Here is an 18,805-nt window from a genome sequence, read left to right on the forward strand (position 1 = left end):
AATGGATCTACTTGGGCCATTCCCAGTGACCTCTTCGCACAACAAATGGATAGTCATCGCTACGGACTACATAACTCGGTACGCCGAAACCGAAGCTATTCCACAATCAAACTCGTATGAACTGGCCAACTTCTTTGTACGCCATATCGTCCTACGACATGGTGCACCGTCTGTTGTGATCACCGACCGCGGTACAGCATTTACAGCCGAATTTATGCAGGCGAACTCCAGCTGACGCATTGCTCTCACCGCAAGAGCACTGCGTATGACCATCAGACCAATGGATTAACGGAACGTCTGAACAGAACGCTGGCTGATATGCTCTCCATGTATATCGACGTAGAGCACAAGACGTGGGACGATATTTTACCCCATGTGACCTTCGCGTATAACACTGCTGTACAGGAGACTACGCAGTATACGCCGTTCGAGCTTGTATACGGCCGTCACGTCCACACTTGACGTCATGCTACCTCTGGCTGATAATAGCCCGACCAGCGAACACGTAGAAGAGTTCGTACAAGGAGCTGAAGAAGCCCGCCAGCTTGCTCGGCATCGTATCCGGAGCCAACAGCAAGCCGACTCCCTTCGGTAAAATCAGGGTCGACGCGACGTCCATTACAATACCGGCGCCTTCGTGTGGGTCTGGACGCCCATCCGTCGCCGTGGACTCTCGGAAAAGTTGCTCCGCTGGTATTTTGGTCTCTACAAGGTTACACGCCGTCTCAGTGACGTTACCTACGAAGTCATCCCCTGCAGTTCTGACCCCAGTTCGCCCCGTCGTCGTCCTCGCACTGAAGTTGTTCATGTAGTGCGCATGAAACCCTACTATGCGCGTACGTGAAAGCCGAGCTGCACCTGAGGAGCTCCATTTGTTGTCGTCGCTGAAAGAACTTTTTTACGCGACCGAGACGGTCACTTTTCGCATGGGGGGCAATTGACACAATGCTGTGGGGCTCCCGCACCACGGGACGGCGCGCGCAACGGCCGGCGCCATGGAAGACGACGAAGCGCGTACGCTTCACGCTCTTCTTCTGGCCCGCCATTAAAGAGAAGCGTATATTTTGAAAGACTCGGCTTCAATCTACGTTACATTCTACGTTATAATATAAACAGCGCAATTATTTACAGATGTGATATAGCGATGATTCCGAGGTTACACATTTGTAACAAAAGTAAAGCGTATAAATATTGACGAAGCGTGTTTAGGAAATCGTTTCGGAGTTCTGATCATACTGCAGTCGTCGGGGTAGTCTTCCTTGCCTCAGGGACCTTTTCGGTGCTGGTCTAGGCGGCGAGTTCGAAATGTCAGCATTTGCAGTAACACTGGCTGGCGTTGGCGGCGCACTGTGGGACATGTTCGCGGCTGTCGTAACACCATTACTCGGTGCTGCGTCGTCGCTGTGCCGAACAGATGTCGAGCACTCGGGTTCCGCGTCGCTACCGTCGGGAATGGAGTCCCGCTGGAAGGCTTCCTCGGTCGGTAGTAAGTGTTTGCGATTGCGTCGAAAGTATGGGCCCTCCAGCGTGATGACATGTTACGAGCCTCGGTACGTCGACCGTTTCAAAACCTGTGCTTTCGTGGCCCTCGTGCCGGTCTGGACTGGCACGACATCGTCTTCGTGGAGTGGTGCTAGTGGGTGCGCGGAGGTTTGAAGCTGACGGTGCTTGACCACTTGGTGGGCTGGTCCACATTCGTAAGCAGGCAGCAGTGTTCGTAATTGGCCGCCATGGAGTACCTTTGCTGGCGACCGGCCACACTATAAGGGGGAAGTCCTGTAAGCGAAAAGTGCCAACCAGAAATCCTGTTTAGCTTCGGTTGATTTCTTAAGGAGTCTCTTCACCACCTGTACCCCCTTTTCCGATGACCCATTGGAACGTGCGAATCCGGGATTGGGGTAGCGTGTTTGAAATCCTAAGTGCACGAAAACATGGCGAATTCACTGCTCGAAAATTGGGGACCATTGTCCTAAAGAACCTCCATTGGGATGCCATAACGAGCAAATATAGCACTAGTCGCTTCAACGACTGTCCTGGCTGTAGTGTCTCGGAGGCATTCCACTTTTGCGAAGTTAGGCAAGGCGTCATAGACGAACAGGTAGGCCTTGCCGACGTAGTGGAATATGCCGATTCCCACGCGATACCAATGGTGGTCCGGAAGGGGACGCATCATAAGTGGCTCCTTCGGCTGGTTACACGCATAGGTTTTGCATGCAGCGCAGCTCTGAGCGAACACCTCGATTTCCGTGTTCATGCCAGGTCTGAAGACGAGACGACGAGCCCTAGCTTTACATTTGCCGATTCCTAGATGACCATCGTGAATCCTGTGCAATGTCTCTCGCCGTATACTGCTTGGAATTACGACCTTGCACTCCTTGAATAGGACACCTTCAATATGAAATACCTCAGGTGAAACTGGATTCAACGGACCGTCTATTGGCTCATTCATTATTAGGTTTTGCAGTACCACTTTCAGATTACTATCCTTGGCTGTTTCTGCTGCGAGACGCTTCCAGGTTTCGTCGCTGATGAGGAACGTTACCGTACTCATGGCGTGCACTTCTACATCAGCAGTGCCAACCGCATCCGTGTCCCAATTGTTGGGTGCTCGAGACAGCATGTCCGCGAGAACGAGCTGTTTACCTGGAACGAATTGCAGGTCGATGTCCATATCTGAACAATCGCATAAAGAAACGTTGTAGCTTGGGTGGCATGTCACCGATTGCTTTCTTACAGATAACAATCAAAGGGCAATGGTCAGTCTCAATGACGACCTTTCGGCCGTACACAAAGTGGTCGAATTTTTCGCAGCCGTATGTAATGGCCATCGTTTCTTTCTCTATTTGCGAATACCGTCTTTCCGCTTCCGAAAGTGCTCTCGATCATTACGCGATCGGTTTCCAAGTGGCCCTGTAGTTCTGCTAGAGTGTGGCGCCTACGCCACTGCGTGATGCGTCACACGAGAGTTTTGTTTTTGTTGCTGTGTCGAAAAGAGAGAGCAACGGTTGTCTACCTAAAATGTGGCCTATCTGACGCCATTCTTCCGCGCGGTTCCGCGTTCAATCAAACACCGCGTCTGTTTTGACTATGCCGCGCAATAGCTTTGTCCTTTCTGCCAGTATTGGAATAAACTTGCCGAAATAATTTACAACTTGGAGCATTCTCTGCGCGGCTTCTTTGTCACGCGGCTCTGGAATCTGGAGCATAGACTGAACGAGGGAAGAACTCGGCCTGATGCCTTCTGCAGAAATTGCGTCCCCTAGAAAGTCTAGTTCGTTCACTCCAACAGCGCATTTGTCAGGGTTGAATGGTAGCCCTGCTTTTTCTGCAGTCTTTAGCACCAACCTCAGTCGTTCGTCATGCTCTTGACTTGATGAGCCCCAAACTAATATGTCTTCGACATATACCTTTGTTCCTGGTACAGTCTCAAAAATGCAGGTAGGGCCTTTTGGAACACTTCGGATGCTTACGATATGCCAGAAGGCAATCGTAGAAAACGGTAGCGACCAAAAGGCGTCGTGCAGATTCTCGACGTTTCGTCGTGATGCGGAATCTGGTAGAAACCTCAATTAGCATCTAGGCGCGTGAACACTTTGGCTCCTGCGAGTTCATATTCAATGTCGACTCGCCTAGGCAATTCGAAGTGATCTCGTTTAATGGCCTCATTTATCGTACGCGGATCCATCCACACGCGTATTTTACCGCTTTTGTTGCGCACAATGACAAGAAGGCGCACCGATTCAGTGGGTTCAGTGTACTTGTCGTGATACGATACAGCCTTCAGTTGCTTGCTTTCAGGAATTTTTTGCACTCATCTCAGAAACACCGGGAATCAAATTGTTACTCAGTTCTTATTGTTATAATACACAATTGAATGTCGTTAATATGTTTCTATAATTCTGAGGCTTTGCACCCGGCAGGTGTTGCTTTTTCAATCTTGATGTTGTCGTGTGCTTGCCACTTTTTATGTGTGCACTTGGTTCTATCGCCCTTTACTCAAAGCAAGGCATTTTACAAATAAATATATAAAGAACAGAAGTTTTGATCGTAGAGCCCTGTGGTCCGCCAGATGTTACCAGTCTAAAGGCTTAAAGATGTGTTTAAGCTTAACAGATTGATGTCGATTTGTTTAGTTCAAGTGGTTCTGTATGATTAATACTAATTGCTTGTATTGGCAAAAAAAAAATACGTTCACTAGAAAAAGGAATGGTACGTTGTTGCAAACTTCTCCCGGACAGCTAATCCAGTGTCTGATGCAGCCCCTCACACAGGCCCGCAGTACCACCGGCGATTGAGTCGAACCCTTGCGGGCGTTCATTAGCGCCTTCGATATTAACACGCCAGGCATCATACCCCAGGTTGGGGAAACAGCGTCGTATATCCGCAATGTATCGACCCACCGCCTTCCAGTATTCACAGTATTGACATGCAGATATCACCACATGACTGTGAAACTGGTACTCACTTGTGGGTTAAGAGTGATTAATGTAGCTTCAGACTGTCCTATCAGCCGGTGGTTGCGTTGACAGCATGGCTGGATGGGAACGTAAATGAAACAGATATCGGAATCTTTCGGAACCGCGCACAGCCCAGCCCGGAAGTGAAACGCGTAAGCCCACCTGCGCCCGGCGCGGTTCAGTCAGTAATCCTTGATCAAGGACCGAACATTATATATATATATATATATATATATATATATATATATATATATATATATATATATATATATATATATATATATATATATATATATATATATAAGCTGTCATATAGAGTAACACCACTCCTGCTTACTCTTCAAAACATGATATAGCAAAAGAAGTTGCACTTTATTTACCGTTCTAGTACGTAAACCTTGATAGGAAACGTACCAATTTTTCTCGGGCTGGCCCTCGTGGCTGGGAGTCTTACGCAGCAGTATCGCCGGTTGCACTTGTTATATTTAGCACCTCCGTAATTTCGACGCCTGTCCATGAAGTGCATGCCATTGCACTGTCGCAAGACGTATCCGAACAAAAATGCGGTAAGGAGAATTAACAAAGCGAAATTGCCCCAACCGTGTTCGACACGAAGTGCAGTGCGCGTGAAGTAATAGGCGTCGAGACGGACGAGCCGCAGAGCCACCTTCCCAGTAATGTCGTATCGCTACGGCAGATGGCGCCACTGTAGCCGCAAACTCGACTGTACGGAGCCTATACATGCCTACGTATAAGAAAGAGTGCTTGATAGTACTGACTCATTGCAGAGGACAAAATCGCACGTTGTATATACTCTGGTATGGCCTGTACAGATTTGTGCCCGAGTCTGCTGGGTGGATAGAACCTATCGAGGCTATGCCTATGAGCTATTTGATGAAACTCGTGTTCATTTGAACAGCGTTATGCAAGAAGAGCCTAACGAATACTATTTTGTATCGAGTTTTCATGTTCGCTATTTTCGTGATGTTCTTGTCGCATTCGGCAATTTGTAGCAAGTTGATGAATGTGCCTCCGGGGTCGCAGAGAGGTTTATCGATGCTGGCGAAGCTGCATGCATTCCGAAACTAATTTTGAAGCTCATAAAGAGCGGCACGGGTTCTTATTCGCTCTGAAATCGTAGAGTGGCACCCTCTCGGGGGTGACGTGAGAGGCGCCCCCAGCCAATGAGCACTTCAGCAGCAGACGAAATGGACATGTGCACTAGGTGGATACTTAGAGAATGCACTCCCTGTTATCGTGCTTCGATTCAAAATTTGGGTAGACTCTAATATAGTCGCCCTGTGCGATGTTTTATGACTGAGTCACAAGATTTTGTGCCTGCCCGCGAGGGCTGTGGTTAATTATAACAGTTTTATAAAAAAATGGGATTGTTGGATATTACGTTGCAAGGCCACCACATAATTATGAGGCATGCCGTAATAGAGGACTCCGGATTTATTTCGCCCACTTGTGGTTCTTTAATGTGCACTTAATTTTAATTATATGCGAGCGACCTCGAGTTTCGCAGCGCAACGCCATAGCCGGTGGGCTGCCACACGAGGTGGTGATATAGCAGATACTATAAATATACAACGTTCGTTGTCTTTCAAATAGAACTAAATCATTGTCTTTCAAATAGAACTAAAGCAAGCAAAAAATACATATAGTGTTTGGAGAGCACCGTGCTACGTGAGGCACACTCAGAGCGCGAGAAAACGCATGAAAATGAAACTTATATAATCGTAGCGTAGCAAAAGACAAAGGCGGGTCCGCCTACTGATTTCACCGGATTGATGGATGGATGTTATGAGCGTCCCCTTTGGAACGGGGCGGTGGGTTGCGCCACCAAGCGCTTGCTATTATAATGCCTAATGTCCTACCTATACTCTTAAGAAAATAGACTCCCTTTGGGGTGTATATTTGCTACACAACAGTAGTCGTCATCTGTTTTGCTTGCGTTTCCTACCTTGAAAACGCTGCGCTCGCTACTTTCCTGTCGAGAACGCTCTGTCATGCTGATAACGGGCATGCCATTCGTGACTTGGAAGCACCGGGCTCGCTGCGTTGAAGAAAGGAAATGCGGACAAGACAGTTGACGATTATCGTTGTGTGGCAAAAGGGTGTAACCTTGCTTGAAAGTGTAGGGTAAAAAAGAAAAAAAAAGACACACTATGAACTCCCACAACCAAGTTTTCTCACCCCTTATTGCGATCTTTGCTTTTGTACGTCGCTGTTTTTTGTCGTTTCCCTACTTTTCTTCCACCTATCTTCCGATCGCCTCTTACACCGGAGCGCCGTTCTCAGCGCCGCCATCGGTCGCGCACGAGACTAATAGCTTTATGTGGCCCCTTGGTCGAAAAGGAACGGAAAAATAAAGTAGGCGCAAACCCTCACCACCGTTAGGCGGAGGGGGGGGGGGGCGGTTTTACGTCGCACGGACGCCGTAGTGGAGGTCTACGGAGAATTTTGCCCAACTGGGGATCTTTAACGTGCGCTACGATGCACACGGGCGTCTTCGCAGTGTGCCACCATTCAAACTGCAATCTCCGGAGCCGGGGATTAGCCCGCAGTTTCGAGCCGAGTATACTAGCGCCTTAGGTACTCGGCTACCCCGAAGGTAACAACCCGAAGCTACCCCGAATAGGTAACAACAATGGGGCCACTTGAAATTACGGTGCAGCGCTTAACATGTTGCTCGCGTCACTTCCTATAGCTGCTCCACAGCGTAAGTTAAAGAGGCCCATGGTTGCAGGTGTCAGTCGATGAGTGTGGAGCAGGGCGTCGCCGCTAACTCCGCCGCGCCTGCACGGCGGCATGTGGCGTGTTTCGCGTCCAATACTTGGGGTGGCGCCACCATCGAAACAACGACAGCGCACCGCCGGCAGCGGTAGTCGAAACGCCAGCTAAGCCTTCTTTATGTAAACTTTATTTGCAACGCATCAAACCAGCACGTACAGAAAAACATTTCTGTGAGAAATAATAATCTTTTCGAAGCAAATTCAGCTTAAACGCTGAAAATTTTTATAACGTGACTTCTCGTATGGTTAACTGCAAGAGAGCAGGCATTCTGGTCCAGAATATGAACAGTCGCGACAGAATTCGCCCCTGTGAAAGCTGCGTGGTTCTACTCGTACAGGAGGCACTGGCTCATATCAAGTAGCAGTTTGTGAATATTGTGAACTAGGTGGCGTGACTTCGTCAGCTACAAAAGTGGACGAACTTTAGTAGCAGCCTACCAGCGGGCGATGGCTTTATGTGGTCGTATGTATTTCTTCATTCAGCGGCGGACAGCTTGTGTTCACCAGGAATGTGTGTCGAGACTGTACGTAGTATCTTTTTTGACATAAAGAACTATGCATGTTACGCACCAGTATATCTTCTGAAACGCTACTCACGTGCTTTTTATTTCATGTAAACATCGACGGTGTTATAATAAAGATGTTTATTGGCAGCAAGTTAGTGTGATTAGCGTCGTGATTTCGCTCGGCCTATGCAGCAGTGCCAACCTTCAAAGGTAATTGTAGAAACTAATTTTGAGTCCTATATATATATATATATATATATATATATATATATATATATATATATATATATATATATATATACGTATATCTATATATATTACGATATCATCGAGCGATGCTCAAGAAACGAGCCGCCGCGAGAACGACGATGAAGTTGGTCGGTGCGTTTGGCGCGAGCGAGTGTCGCCTGTCTGCTTGGCTCCAGTGTAAATAGCCTGTAAATAGCCTCTTCTGTCTGTGTCTTTTCACACGCAACATTCTGGTGGAGGTCAGCGATCCCCGTCCTCACCATGGAACTCAGAAGTAGTCGCACACCGAGCTTGTCACCCGGCCTCCCGGTAACGCGCCCACCTCTGCAGCGGCTTCGGCTTGTCCCACTACTCCAATCGTCACGGTGGCCCCACATCGCGACCCAGGTGTGTTCTCTGGCCTGGAGGGACAGGATGTTGACGACTGGATCAAACTTTATGAACACGCCAGTGCTAATAACAGGTGGGACCCAACGATTATGCTCGCCAATATAATCTTTTATCTCGGCGGCACCCCACGCGTGTGGCACCAAACGCATGACGACAAGATAACCAGTTGGGACAATTTCAGAGAGAAGCTACGGGAACTGTTCAGCGACCCAATTGGGCGCAAGGCTGTCGCGAGAAAGGCTCTTGCGTCTCGTGTTCAGTCATCTACGGAGCCGTACGTTTCCTGCATCCTCGACGTCTTGGCTCTATGCCTCAAAGCTTACGATGCTAAGTCCGAAGCCGATAAAGTGTCACATGTTCTAAAAGGCATCGCCGACTACGCTTTCAATTTGCTTGTTTTCGGCAACGTCTCGACTATCTACGCCATCAACAAACAATTCCGTCGCCTTGAACAAGCTAAGAGCCGCCGTATCACACACCACATCACGCGGCTACCCAACACTGCTGCTACGTCGACATGTCAGGGTCGATCACGTCAGACCACCACCTGTGACGACGTCACCCGTATTGTTCGCCGCGAACTCGAGGCCACCTGTTCGCCAGCTTTCTCCACGACGCCACCTGATCCGCCAGCAACCACCATTGCGATGATCCAGGCCGTCGTCCGACAGGAATTTGAGAACATGGATCTTAACTCCGTGTGTACCACGTCTCAACCCAGCGTTCCCAAGTTCTCTAGAGGCCCTCCTCGTCCTCGGCAGTCCTTTTCCGCCACATCTCGCCGCAACCCGTCGGAATGACGTACCCCTGATGACCGGCCGATCTGCTTCCACTGCTGTCGCATCGGCCACGTTGCTCGTCACTGCCGCAACCGATGGCCACCACCTCCTCAGACATACACCGCCGCTTATTCCCGCACCTTTGGACCTTCCGTTCCCTATACCACCCGCCATGAATCCACTGCCGCTGATGCTCCTGCTCCGAACCTTCGGTGCAGCCACTCGCCCTCACCTCGACGCCATCAGTCTTGTTCGCCCCAACCCTGTCGCTTCTCTTCGCCGCCTATCGCTTCCCGGATCCAGCCGGGAAACTAGGCACTGCAGCTTCTGGAGGTGAAGCTGCGTTGTCGACCCTGCCCTCAAATCCTCTGCTCATGTTACCCACGAACCGAAACCTTCTTGACGTTGGCGTTGACGGCTATCTTGTCACGGCACTCATCGATACAGGAGCACATCTTTCTATTATGAGTGCTGCCTTCCGACGACGACTGAACACGCTCCTCACCCCAGCGTCGGCACGCGTCGTCCGCGTTGCGGATGGCGGTACTGTGCCTATCATCGGCATTTGTACGGCACGCGTCAGCATCGCCGGCCGCCACACTCCTGTCCTCTTCACCGTAATTGCTCATTACCCCCACGACCTCATTCTCGGCCTAGATTTTCTCTCCGCACATTCTGCTCTTATTGACTGCTCTTCCAGTACCCTTCGCCTTGAGTTGCCGATGCTCGCAGAACCTTCTGACGCACCCCACTGCCGCTTACGCTCCACCGGCTTTCTTCGCCTGCCGCCAAAGTCCATAGCCTACATTGAACTGTTGTCTTTCCCACCAGTTCCTGATGGCGAGTACCTCGTCACTCCTCTGCCCGACATTCCAATAAGGTATGACGTTACAGTGCCTCACAGCATACTTAATATTACTGGGAACCACACTCGCATGCCTGCCTGTAACTTTGGATTGGCAAAGCAAATTCTGCAAATTCTACCGCAAGGTATTTGCCTTGCCACCGTTGATTGTCTCGGCGACCAATACGTGGCAGCGTTATCGACCGATGGTTCTCGCGAGCTAAGCAGGCCCCTCGCGCCAGCCTCGGGTGCCGATCCCAATATAAAGAAAATGATTGCGACGGACCTGTCCTCGGCGCAGGCTGAAGAGCTTTGCAAAGTATTATCGTCCTACCGAGATATTTTCGACATCGACGATCGCCCTTTAGGCCAGACGCTCGCTGTCAAGCATCAGATTTTTACTGGCGATGCTACGCCTATTCACCGACGGCCGTATCGACTTTCTGCGTCGGAACGCCGAGTAATTCAAAACGATGTCAACAAAATGCTCGATAAAACATCATTGAGCCTTCTTCGAGTCCCTGGGCGTCACCTGTGGTGTTGGTTAAGAAGAAGGACGGCACGTGGCGCTTCTGTGTAGACTACCGTCATCTGAACAACATTACTAAGAAGGACGTCTACCCGCTCCCACGTATAGACGACGCCCTTGACTGCCTGCACGGTTCCAGGTATTTCTCGTATGTTGATCTTCGTTCGAGATACTGGCAGATTGCTGTTGACGATGTGGACAGAGAAAAAACCGCGTTCATCACACCTGATGGCCTATACAAATCTAAAGTAATGCCGTTTGGATTATGCAACGCCCCTGCCACCTTCGAGCATATGATGGACTCCTTGCTCCAAGGTTTCAAATGGTCCACATGCCTCTGCTGCCTCGACGACGTCATCGTCTTCTCGCCAACGTTCGAGACTCACCTTGAACGTCTCACAACTATACTTGATGTATTTCGAAAGGCGAAGCTGCAACTTAACTCGTCCAAATGTTGTTTTCGCCACCGGCAAATTACTCTTCTGGGCCATCTCGTTGACGCTTACGGAGTACAGCCTGATCCCGACAAAACTCGCGCTGTCAGAGAGTTTCCGCTTCCGAAGACAGCCGAAGACAGCCGCAGATGCTCGTACTTTCGTCGTTTTGTTCCAGATTTTGCGACAATTGCTAGACCCTTAACTAATCTTCTGAAGAAAGGCGTACAATTTTGTGGGGCACTGGAGAGGCCGCCGCCTTCTCTCGTCTCGTCACTCTTCTAACCTCACCAACCATTCTCGCCCACTTCGACCCTGATGCCCTTACAGAATTGCGTACAGATGCCAGCGGTCATGGCGTAGGTGCCGTCTTAGCCCAGCGTCAGTGTGGCCAGGATCGCGTGATTGCTTATGCAAGCCGCCTCCTAGCACCACCGGAGCGCAACTATTCCATTACGGAACGAGAATGCCTTGCTGTTGTCTGGGCGGTTGCAAAGTTCCGTCCTTCCCTTTACGGTCGCCCTCTGCTGGATCTCTTCCCTAAAAGATCCTACAGGCCAGCTTGGTCGATGGGCTTTCAGGCTACAAGAATTTTCATATTCCGTGGTGTACAAGTCTGGCCGCCTGCACCAAGACGCTGACAGCTTGTCGCGTTGCCCTGTTGAGGACTCTGACTCCTCTAATATTGCCAGTGCTTCTTGCGTATTCTCTGTATCACAGCTGCTTCATTTCGCCGACGAGCAACGCCGTGACGCCTACATCAGAGCACTCATCGACCGTTTTGAACACTCTCCAGCCGACGCACTCTACGCCTCTTGTATAACGGTGGAGCGGAGGTGTTTAGGCATTGCAAGTAGGAACTGAGCCGTCCGGATGAAGGTTACGACGGTACAGAGTACCGTCGCGGAGGACGAAGAGGCGTAGAGTAGCATCGGCCGGAGTTAGCGGTGACGCCCTGCTCCACACTCATCGACTGACTCGTGCAACCATGGGCCTCTTTGACTTACGCTGTGGAGAAGCTATAGGAAGTGACGTGAGCAACATGTTAAGCGCTGCACCGTAATTTCAAGTGGCCCCATCGTTGTTACCTATTAGTCTCGTGGGCGAGCGACGGCGGCGCTGAGAACGGCGCTCCGGTGTAACAGGCGATTGGAAGATAGGTGGAAGAAAAGTAGGGAAACGACAAAAAGCGGCGACGTACAAAAGCAAAGATCGCAATAGGGGGTGAGAAAACTTGGTTGTGGGAGTTCATAGTGTGTCTTTTTTTCTTTTTTACCCTACACTCTCAAGCAAAGTTACACCCTTTTGCCACACAACGATTATCGTCATCTGTCTTGTCCGTATTCCCTTTCTATAACGCAGCGAGACCGGTACTTCCAAGTCACGAATGGCATGCCCGTTATCAGCATGACAGAGCATTCTCGACAGGAACGTAGCGAGCGCAGCGTTTTCAAGGAAGGAAACGCAAGCAAAACAGATGACGACTATCGTTGTGTAGCAGATATACACCTCAAACGGAGTCTATTTTCTTAAGAGTATATGTAGGACATTAGGCATTATAATATCAAGCGCTTGGTGGCGCAACCCACCGCCCCGTTCCAAAGGGGACGCTCATAACATCCATCCATCAATCCGGTGAAATCAGTAGGCGGAGCCGCCTTTGTCTTCTGCTACGCTACGATTATATAACTTTCATTTTCATGCGTTTTCTCGCGCTCTGAGTGTGCCTCACGTAGCACGGTGCTCTCCAAACACTATATGTATTTTTTGCTTGCTTTAGTTCTATTTGAAAGACAACGAACGTTGTATATTTATAGCATCTTCTATATCACCACCTCGTGTGGTAGCCCACCGGCTATGGCGTTGCGCTGCGAAGCTCGAGGTCACTAGCATATATTTAAAATTAAGTGCACATTAAAGAACCACAAGTGGGCGAAATAAATCCGGAGTCCTCTATTACGGCATGCCTCATAATCATGTGGTGGCCTTGCAACGTAAAATCCAACAATCTCATTTTTTAAATAAAACTGTTATAATTAACCACAGCCCTCGCGGGCAGGAACAAAATCTCGTGACTCAGTCATAAAACATCGCACCGGGCGACTATATTTGAGTCTCCCCAACTTTTGAATCGAAGCACGATAACAGGGAGTGCATTCTCTAAGTATCCACCTAGTGCACATCTCCATTTCGTCTGCTGCTGAAGTGCTCATTGGCTGGGGGCGCCTCTCACGTCACTCCCGAGAGGGCGCCACTCTACGATCTCAGAGGTAAGGTAAGGTAAGCTGTTCGTACGGACGCTCCTGTGGTCGAGGCTTCAGCGACTTCGTTCGTAGCTAAGTACTTTTTTATCTTTATTAGCTAGCGTTTTGAAGTGTTTTCTGTTGCATGGAGTAGAGGCGCAAATTTTGAATTCTTGGTAAGAGTAGCAAACGTACCGGCTTTGTCTAGGTCTGGCGGCTCCGCCGTTAGGCCTAGTTGGTAGGAGGGACCTATTGATAGGCTTAGTTAATTCTTTCAGCTAGCTCCTCGGATTCTTACATGGGGTAGGGAGTGATAATTCTTTATTTTAGTTTGGGACAGCGGTCGAGGTCGGCTTTGCTTGAGTGATTTGGCGAACTTCCTCGTTGGGCCTAGGGAGTAGGCCTAGCGATGAAATCGAAGAACGTGAAGGCCGCGGGGGACGGGGAGCAAGTGCAGTGCAACGAGTGCCTGCGATGGTGCTTCCTCGACGAAACTAAGTTCCAGAATTTAGAAGACGCGGGGGGGTCTAGCTTCACGTGCAGGTCGTGCGAGGGCGTCAGGGAAGCCGTCCAAAAACGGGAAGGGAATTGGGCGGCTAAGTTCGACGAGCTTAAGGCAGACCTGAGGAAGGAACAGGAGAAGCGGGTAGCACTGCAGGCGAAAGTTGACAATTTCGTCAAGGTGGAGGTGGCCCAGGCCGCGCAGTTAGTAAGGACCGTGGCCGAGCTTGAGGAAGAAAAAGAAAGGAGCGCCGAACTGGAAAGGCGGCTCGACGCGCTGGAGACGCGGGCAGCGGAGAAGGTCGGGTCAGGACAACAAAGTGCTGGCAAAAACTCAGAAAGTAGGGTAGAACCTACAGGCGAAGTGGGAGGCAGGGAGCCAGAGCAAGCCGTCCTCCGCTCGCCGCCGGTGAAACGGCGTAGTTATAGTGAAGCTGCACAACGCGCCCCGAGTGAGGCGACGCTGCAGCCACAGGGGCGCCAGCGGGCGCAAAGGAAGGGGCAGCGGACACAGGCTGCAGTCGAACGGTTTGCACGTAGAAGGGTCCTGGTGATTGGGGACTCCAATGTGGGGAGGGCCGAACAGGGCGTGATGGCGATAGTGAAGGCGAACGGGCGAGTACAGGTGGAGGCGCAAGCGGGCAAGGGCATGGCGGAAGCAATGACCAAGGCGCGGGAAGTAGTTGGGGTCCGCACGGAGAGCGACAGCTTGGTCATTATGCATTCTGGGCTCAATGACGTGCTTAAGGGGAGACGCCAGGACCTTGAGAGGCACATTGAGATTGGGCTGAGTAAGCTTAGAGAGGCCTCCGGGAGGGTGCATGTGACCATATGCACTATCCCAGAGGTCCAGGGCCAGGCTTACCAGGTAGAAAGGAGGGTCGTTGAGGCCAATCGGCTCATTAGGAGTCTGAGCGGACGACTTGGGTGCAGCGTGATGGAGGTCAACAGGGACGTGTACGGAACCGGCTTCCGGCCTTTTGTGCAGGATGGCATTCACTACAGTGGTGCCACTGGCAAAAGGATAGGGGGCAGGATGGGTCGCCAGGCAACAGCTTTTTAGGGGGACCCAGAGCCCTGAAAGAAGCAGTGTAGGCGTGGACGATTCGAGGCAGGAGCCACAAACACGCAAACATCGGTACTGTAGGAGAGGTGACAGGAATAAGCGCAAGAGCCAAATTAAGTCAGACATAGGGTTCATTAACATGCAAGGTGGCAGAAATAGGCTAAAATGGGAGGAAATCGAAGAGCAACTAAGACAGGAGAACTTAATGGTTTATGGGTTTGTAGAGACACATCCTAGGGACATGGAACAACCGCCCTGTAACCCTGATTATGCATGGGAATACTGCAACAGAGTGCAGGGTAGCAGAAAGGGTGGGGGAATTGGAGCACTCATTCATAAAAATACAAATTGGCAAAGGGTCAAACAGGAATGCAAGGAGCATTTATGGCTAAAAGGAAAAGCAGCAGGGGCGAAAACGCTTCTAGGCTTTGTATACCTTTGGACAGGATCAAATGCTAAAGAGGAAAGCAAAAAAATGTTGGACTGTATAGCAGCGGACATCAATGAGGTAGGAAAAGGATGTGAACTAATTGTATTAGGAGACATGAATGCGCATGTTGAAGATATGAATGGGTACACAGACTCCACAGGTAACATGCTGCTGGATATGTGTGAGAGGCTTAACTTAGCTGTCTGTAACTCTACTGAAAAGTGTGACGGGATCATAACATGGGAGGTAGGGGGTCGACACTCGACAATAGATTATGCGTTAATGTCACATAGGATGTACGATAGATTAGGAGCCATGATTATAGATGAACAGGGCTCCAGAAGTATAGGTAGCGACCACAAACGTATCAAGTTGAGTTTTAAGAGGGAAACTAAAGCACGAACGACGCGCGAGGAAACGCCAGATGGGATTTTTCGCTCAGAAGACCAAGTGGAAATAGCAGCCAAACAAATTGAAGAGGAAATATCAGAGGGTACTGAAACTGATTGGACTTACCCAAAGTTAATGAGACTATTTGAGCGTGAGCTAGGTAAGGCGCGAGTCAGGAAAACAAGGCAAGGGATACGAAAACTCAAGAGCTGGTGGGATGAAGAGGTTAAGAAGGCCATGAAGAAACGTCAGGAAGCCTCCAGGGAACACAGGTATCCCAAAAGTAAGGGAGAACCTGAAGCAGAAGTAGAGAGGAAATGGGTAAACTACATAAAATGCAAAAGGGAAGCATCCCATTTGATCAACGAGAAAATCAAGTCAAAAGGGTCCCAATGGCTGTCAAAAATAAGCAATAAAAAAATAAACAGGCAGCTATAAAATTCTGGCAACATCTGAACTCCTTGGGTAATAGGACAAGCCTAGAGCAGAGGTGTATAGTAACAGCTCAAGGTACTCGGTTAGAAGGAGAGGAGGCAATGGAGCATATAGGAACCATAATGAGGGAAAAATTTACAAAACAGAGAAATGGTACATGCAGTACGTCGGAGAGGGATAGCCCGGTCAACCCACTGCTTTCGCTTGGACAAAAAGAGTGTGAAAGGGCTGAGAAGAGGGTACCAAGTAGCACATTGGCAGGCCCCGATGGTATTCCAATTACGTTAATAAAGAAATTGGGCCCGAAATCTCAGAAAGCATTGAGGGAGGTGGTGAGCAAAATGCTAGTGGATGGTAAAGTACCTGACGAATGGAGGCTAAGTAGGATGAGAATGATATATAAGGGAAAGGGGGACAAAGCTGACATAAATAACTACTGGCCTATAACAGTGACGTCAGTGGTTTACAGGGTGGTTATGCAGATTATAAAGGACAGACTGCAGGCATGGGTAGAGAACGAGGGGGTACTTGGAGAGCTACAAAATGAGTTCCGGAAGCATAGGAGGCTAGAAGACAATCTGTTCTCGCTAACACAGTGCATTGAAATAGCTGAAAAGGAACACAGACCCCTATGGCTGGCTATTTTGGACATCAAGGGAGCCTATGACAGTGTACTTCAAGAGGGCTTATGGGGCATTCTGGAAACTTTAGGAGTGCAAGATGGAGTAACCAATTTCTTAAAATATATCTATAAAGGTAACCGGGTGATTATACACTGGGAAAAGCAGGTTTCGGAGCCTGTAATGATTCGGCGGGGGCTTAGGCAGGGGTGCCCATTGTCACCTCTGATTTTTATGCTGTACCTACAAGGTTTAGAGGCCAAAATACAGCAAAGCGGACTCGGCTTCAACCTATCATTTTTCAAACAAGGAAAATTGATTGAACAGTCATTACCAGGACTGATGTACGCGGATGATATTGTATTAATGGCTGACAATGCAGAAGATCTGCAGAAATTAATGGACATATGTGGTACAGAAGGAGACAGATTAGGCTTGAAGTTTAGCAAAGAAAAATCAGCAGTGATGATTTTTAATGATAACATTTGCGGTGAGCATAAGATACAGGAGGCCACGCTGGAAAAGTAAATACAAGTACCTTGGGGTGTGGATAAATAATGGCATTGAGTATCTGACAGAGTACGAAAAATATCTAACGACTAAAGGTAACAGAAGTGCAGCGATTATGAAGAGTAGGGCACTGTGGAACTACAATAGGTACGAGGTAGTACGAGGGATATGGAAGGGGGCAATGGTACCAGGCCTGACTTTTGCCAATGCAGTTCTATGTATTAGAACAGAGACCCGGCAACAGTTGGAAATTAGGCAACGTGGTGTGGGTAGGCTCGCTCTGGGAGCACATGGCAAGACACCAAATCTTGAAAAGCAGGGGGATCTGGGATGGTCTTCTTTCGAGGGCAGAGAGGCTAGTAGCAAGATAGCATTTGAGGAGCGGTTGAGAAAAATAGGGGAAATTCGGTGGGCTAGGAAGGTTTTCAGTTACTTATACACGAGGAATGTTGACACGAGGTGGAGGAAGCGAACTAGAAAATTGACAAGCAAATACTTGGGCAGTAGCGGGGGGACAAGTAAGGAATCATCTGTCAAGAAAAAGGTTAAGGAGACAGAGAGGGGTATGTGGAGTACAGAGATGCAAACCAAATCGGCATTGGAGACATACAGGACGTTTAAGCAAGAAATAGCCAAAGAAAATATTTACGATAACTCTAAGGGAAGCTCATTGTTGTTTGAAGCCAGGACAGGTGTACTGCGGACTAAAACGTACCGAGCCAGATACCAGGAGATAGATTTGGTGTGCGAGGCGTGTGGAGAGGAGGAGGAAACGGCTGAACACCTGATACTTGCTTGTAAACAACTTCACCCTGCAGCTGAATCTAACGGGGAACTATTCAAAGCTTTGGGTTTTAAAGACAGTGAAAGTAGAATAGACTTTGAACAGGTAGAAATAACTAAACGGAGACTATCTGATTGGTGGATAATATCAACGCAAAAGTAAAGGAGTAAATACATAGGTATGCATGCATATAGAAACATTAAAGGCTAGGTGGCGCGCGCCGCCACCGCCCGATTCAAAGGGTTGAGCCTCAATCATCCATCCATCCAGAGTGAATAACAACCCGTGCCGCTCTTTATGAGCTTCAAAATTAGTTTCAGAAGGCATGCAGCTTCGCCAGCATCCATAAACCTCTCTGCGCCCCCGGAGGCACATTCATCAACTTGCTACAAATAGCCGAATGCGACAAGAACATCACGAAAATAGCGAACATGAAAACTCAATAGAAAATAGTATTCGTTAGGCTCTTCTTGCATAACGCTGTTCAAATGAATAGGAGTTTCATCAAATAGCTAATAGGCATAGCCTCGATGGGTTCTATCCACCCAGCAGACTCGGACACAGATCTGAACAGGCCATACCAGAGTATATACAACGTGCGATTTCGTCCTCTCCAACGAGTCAGTACTATCAAGCACTCTTTCTTACACGTAGGCATGTATAGGCTACGTACAGTCGAGTACATCTGCCGCAGCGATGCGACAGTACTGGGAAGGTGACTCTGCGGCTCGTCCGGCTCGACGCCTATTACTTCACGCGCACTGCACTTCGTGTCGGACACACTTGGGGCCACTTCGGTCTGTTAATTCGCCTTGCCGCCTTTTTTTTTTCGGATACGTC

The 18,805-nt window shown here is 49.2% G+C and overlaps 1 pseudogene; it reads left to right on the forward strand.

Moving 5' to 3' along the window:
* LOC126534700 (uncharacterized) overlaps nucleotides 1-14,825 on the forward strand; it is a 39,864-nt pseudogene extending 25,039 nt beyond the window's left edge.
* Nucleotides 14,826-18,805: the final 3,980 nt, after the last annotated feature.

Source organism: Dermacentor andersoni, chromosome 7, assembly GCF_023375885.2.
Source record: "Dermacentor andersoni chromosome 7, qqDerAnde1_hic_scaffold, whole genome shotgun sequence".
Lineage (NCBI taxonomy): Eukaryota > Metazoa > Arthropoda > Arachnida > Ixodida > Ixodidae > Dermacentor > Dermacentor andersoni.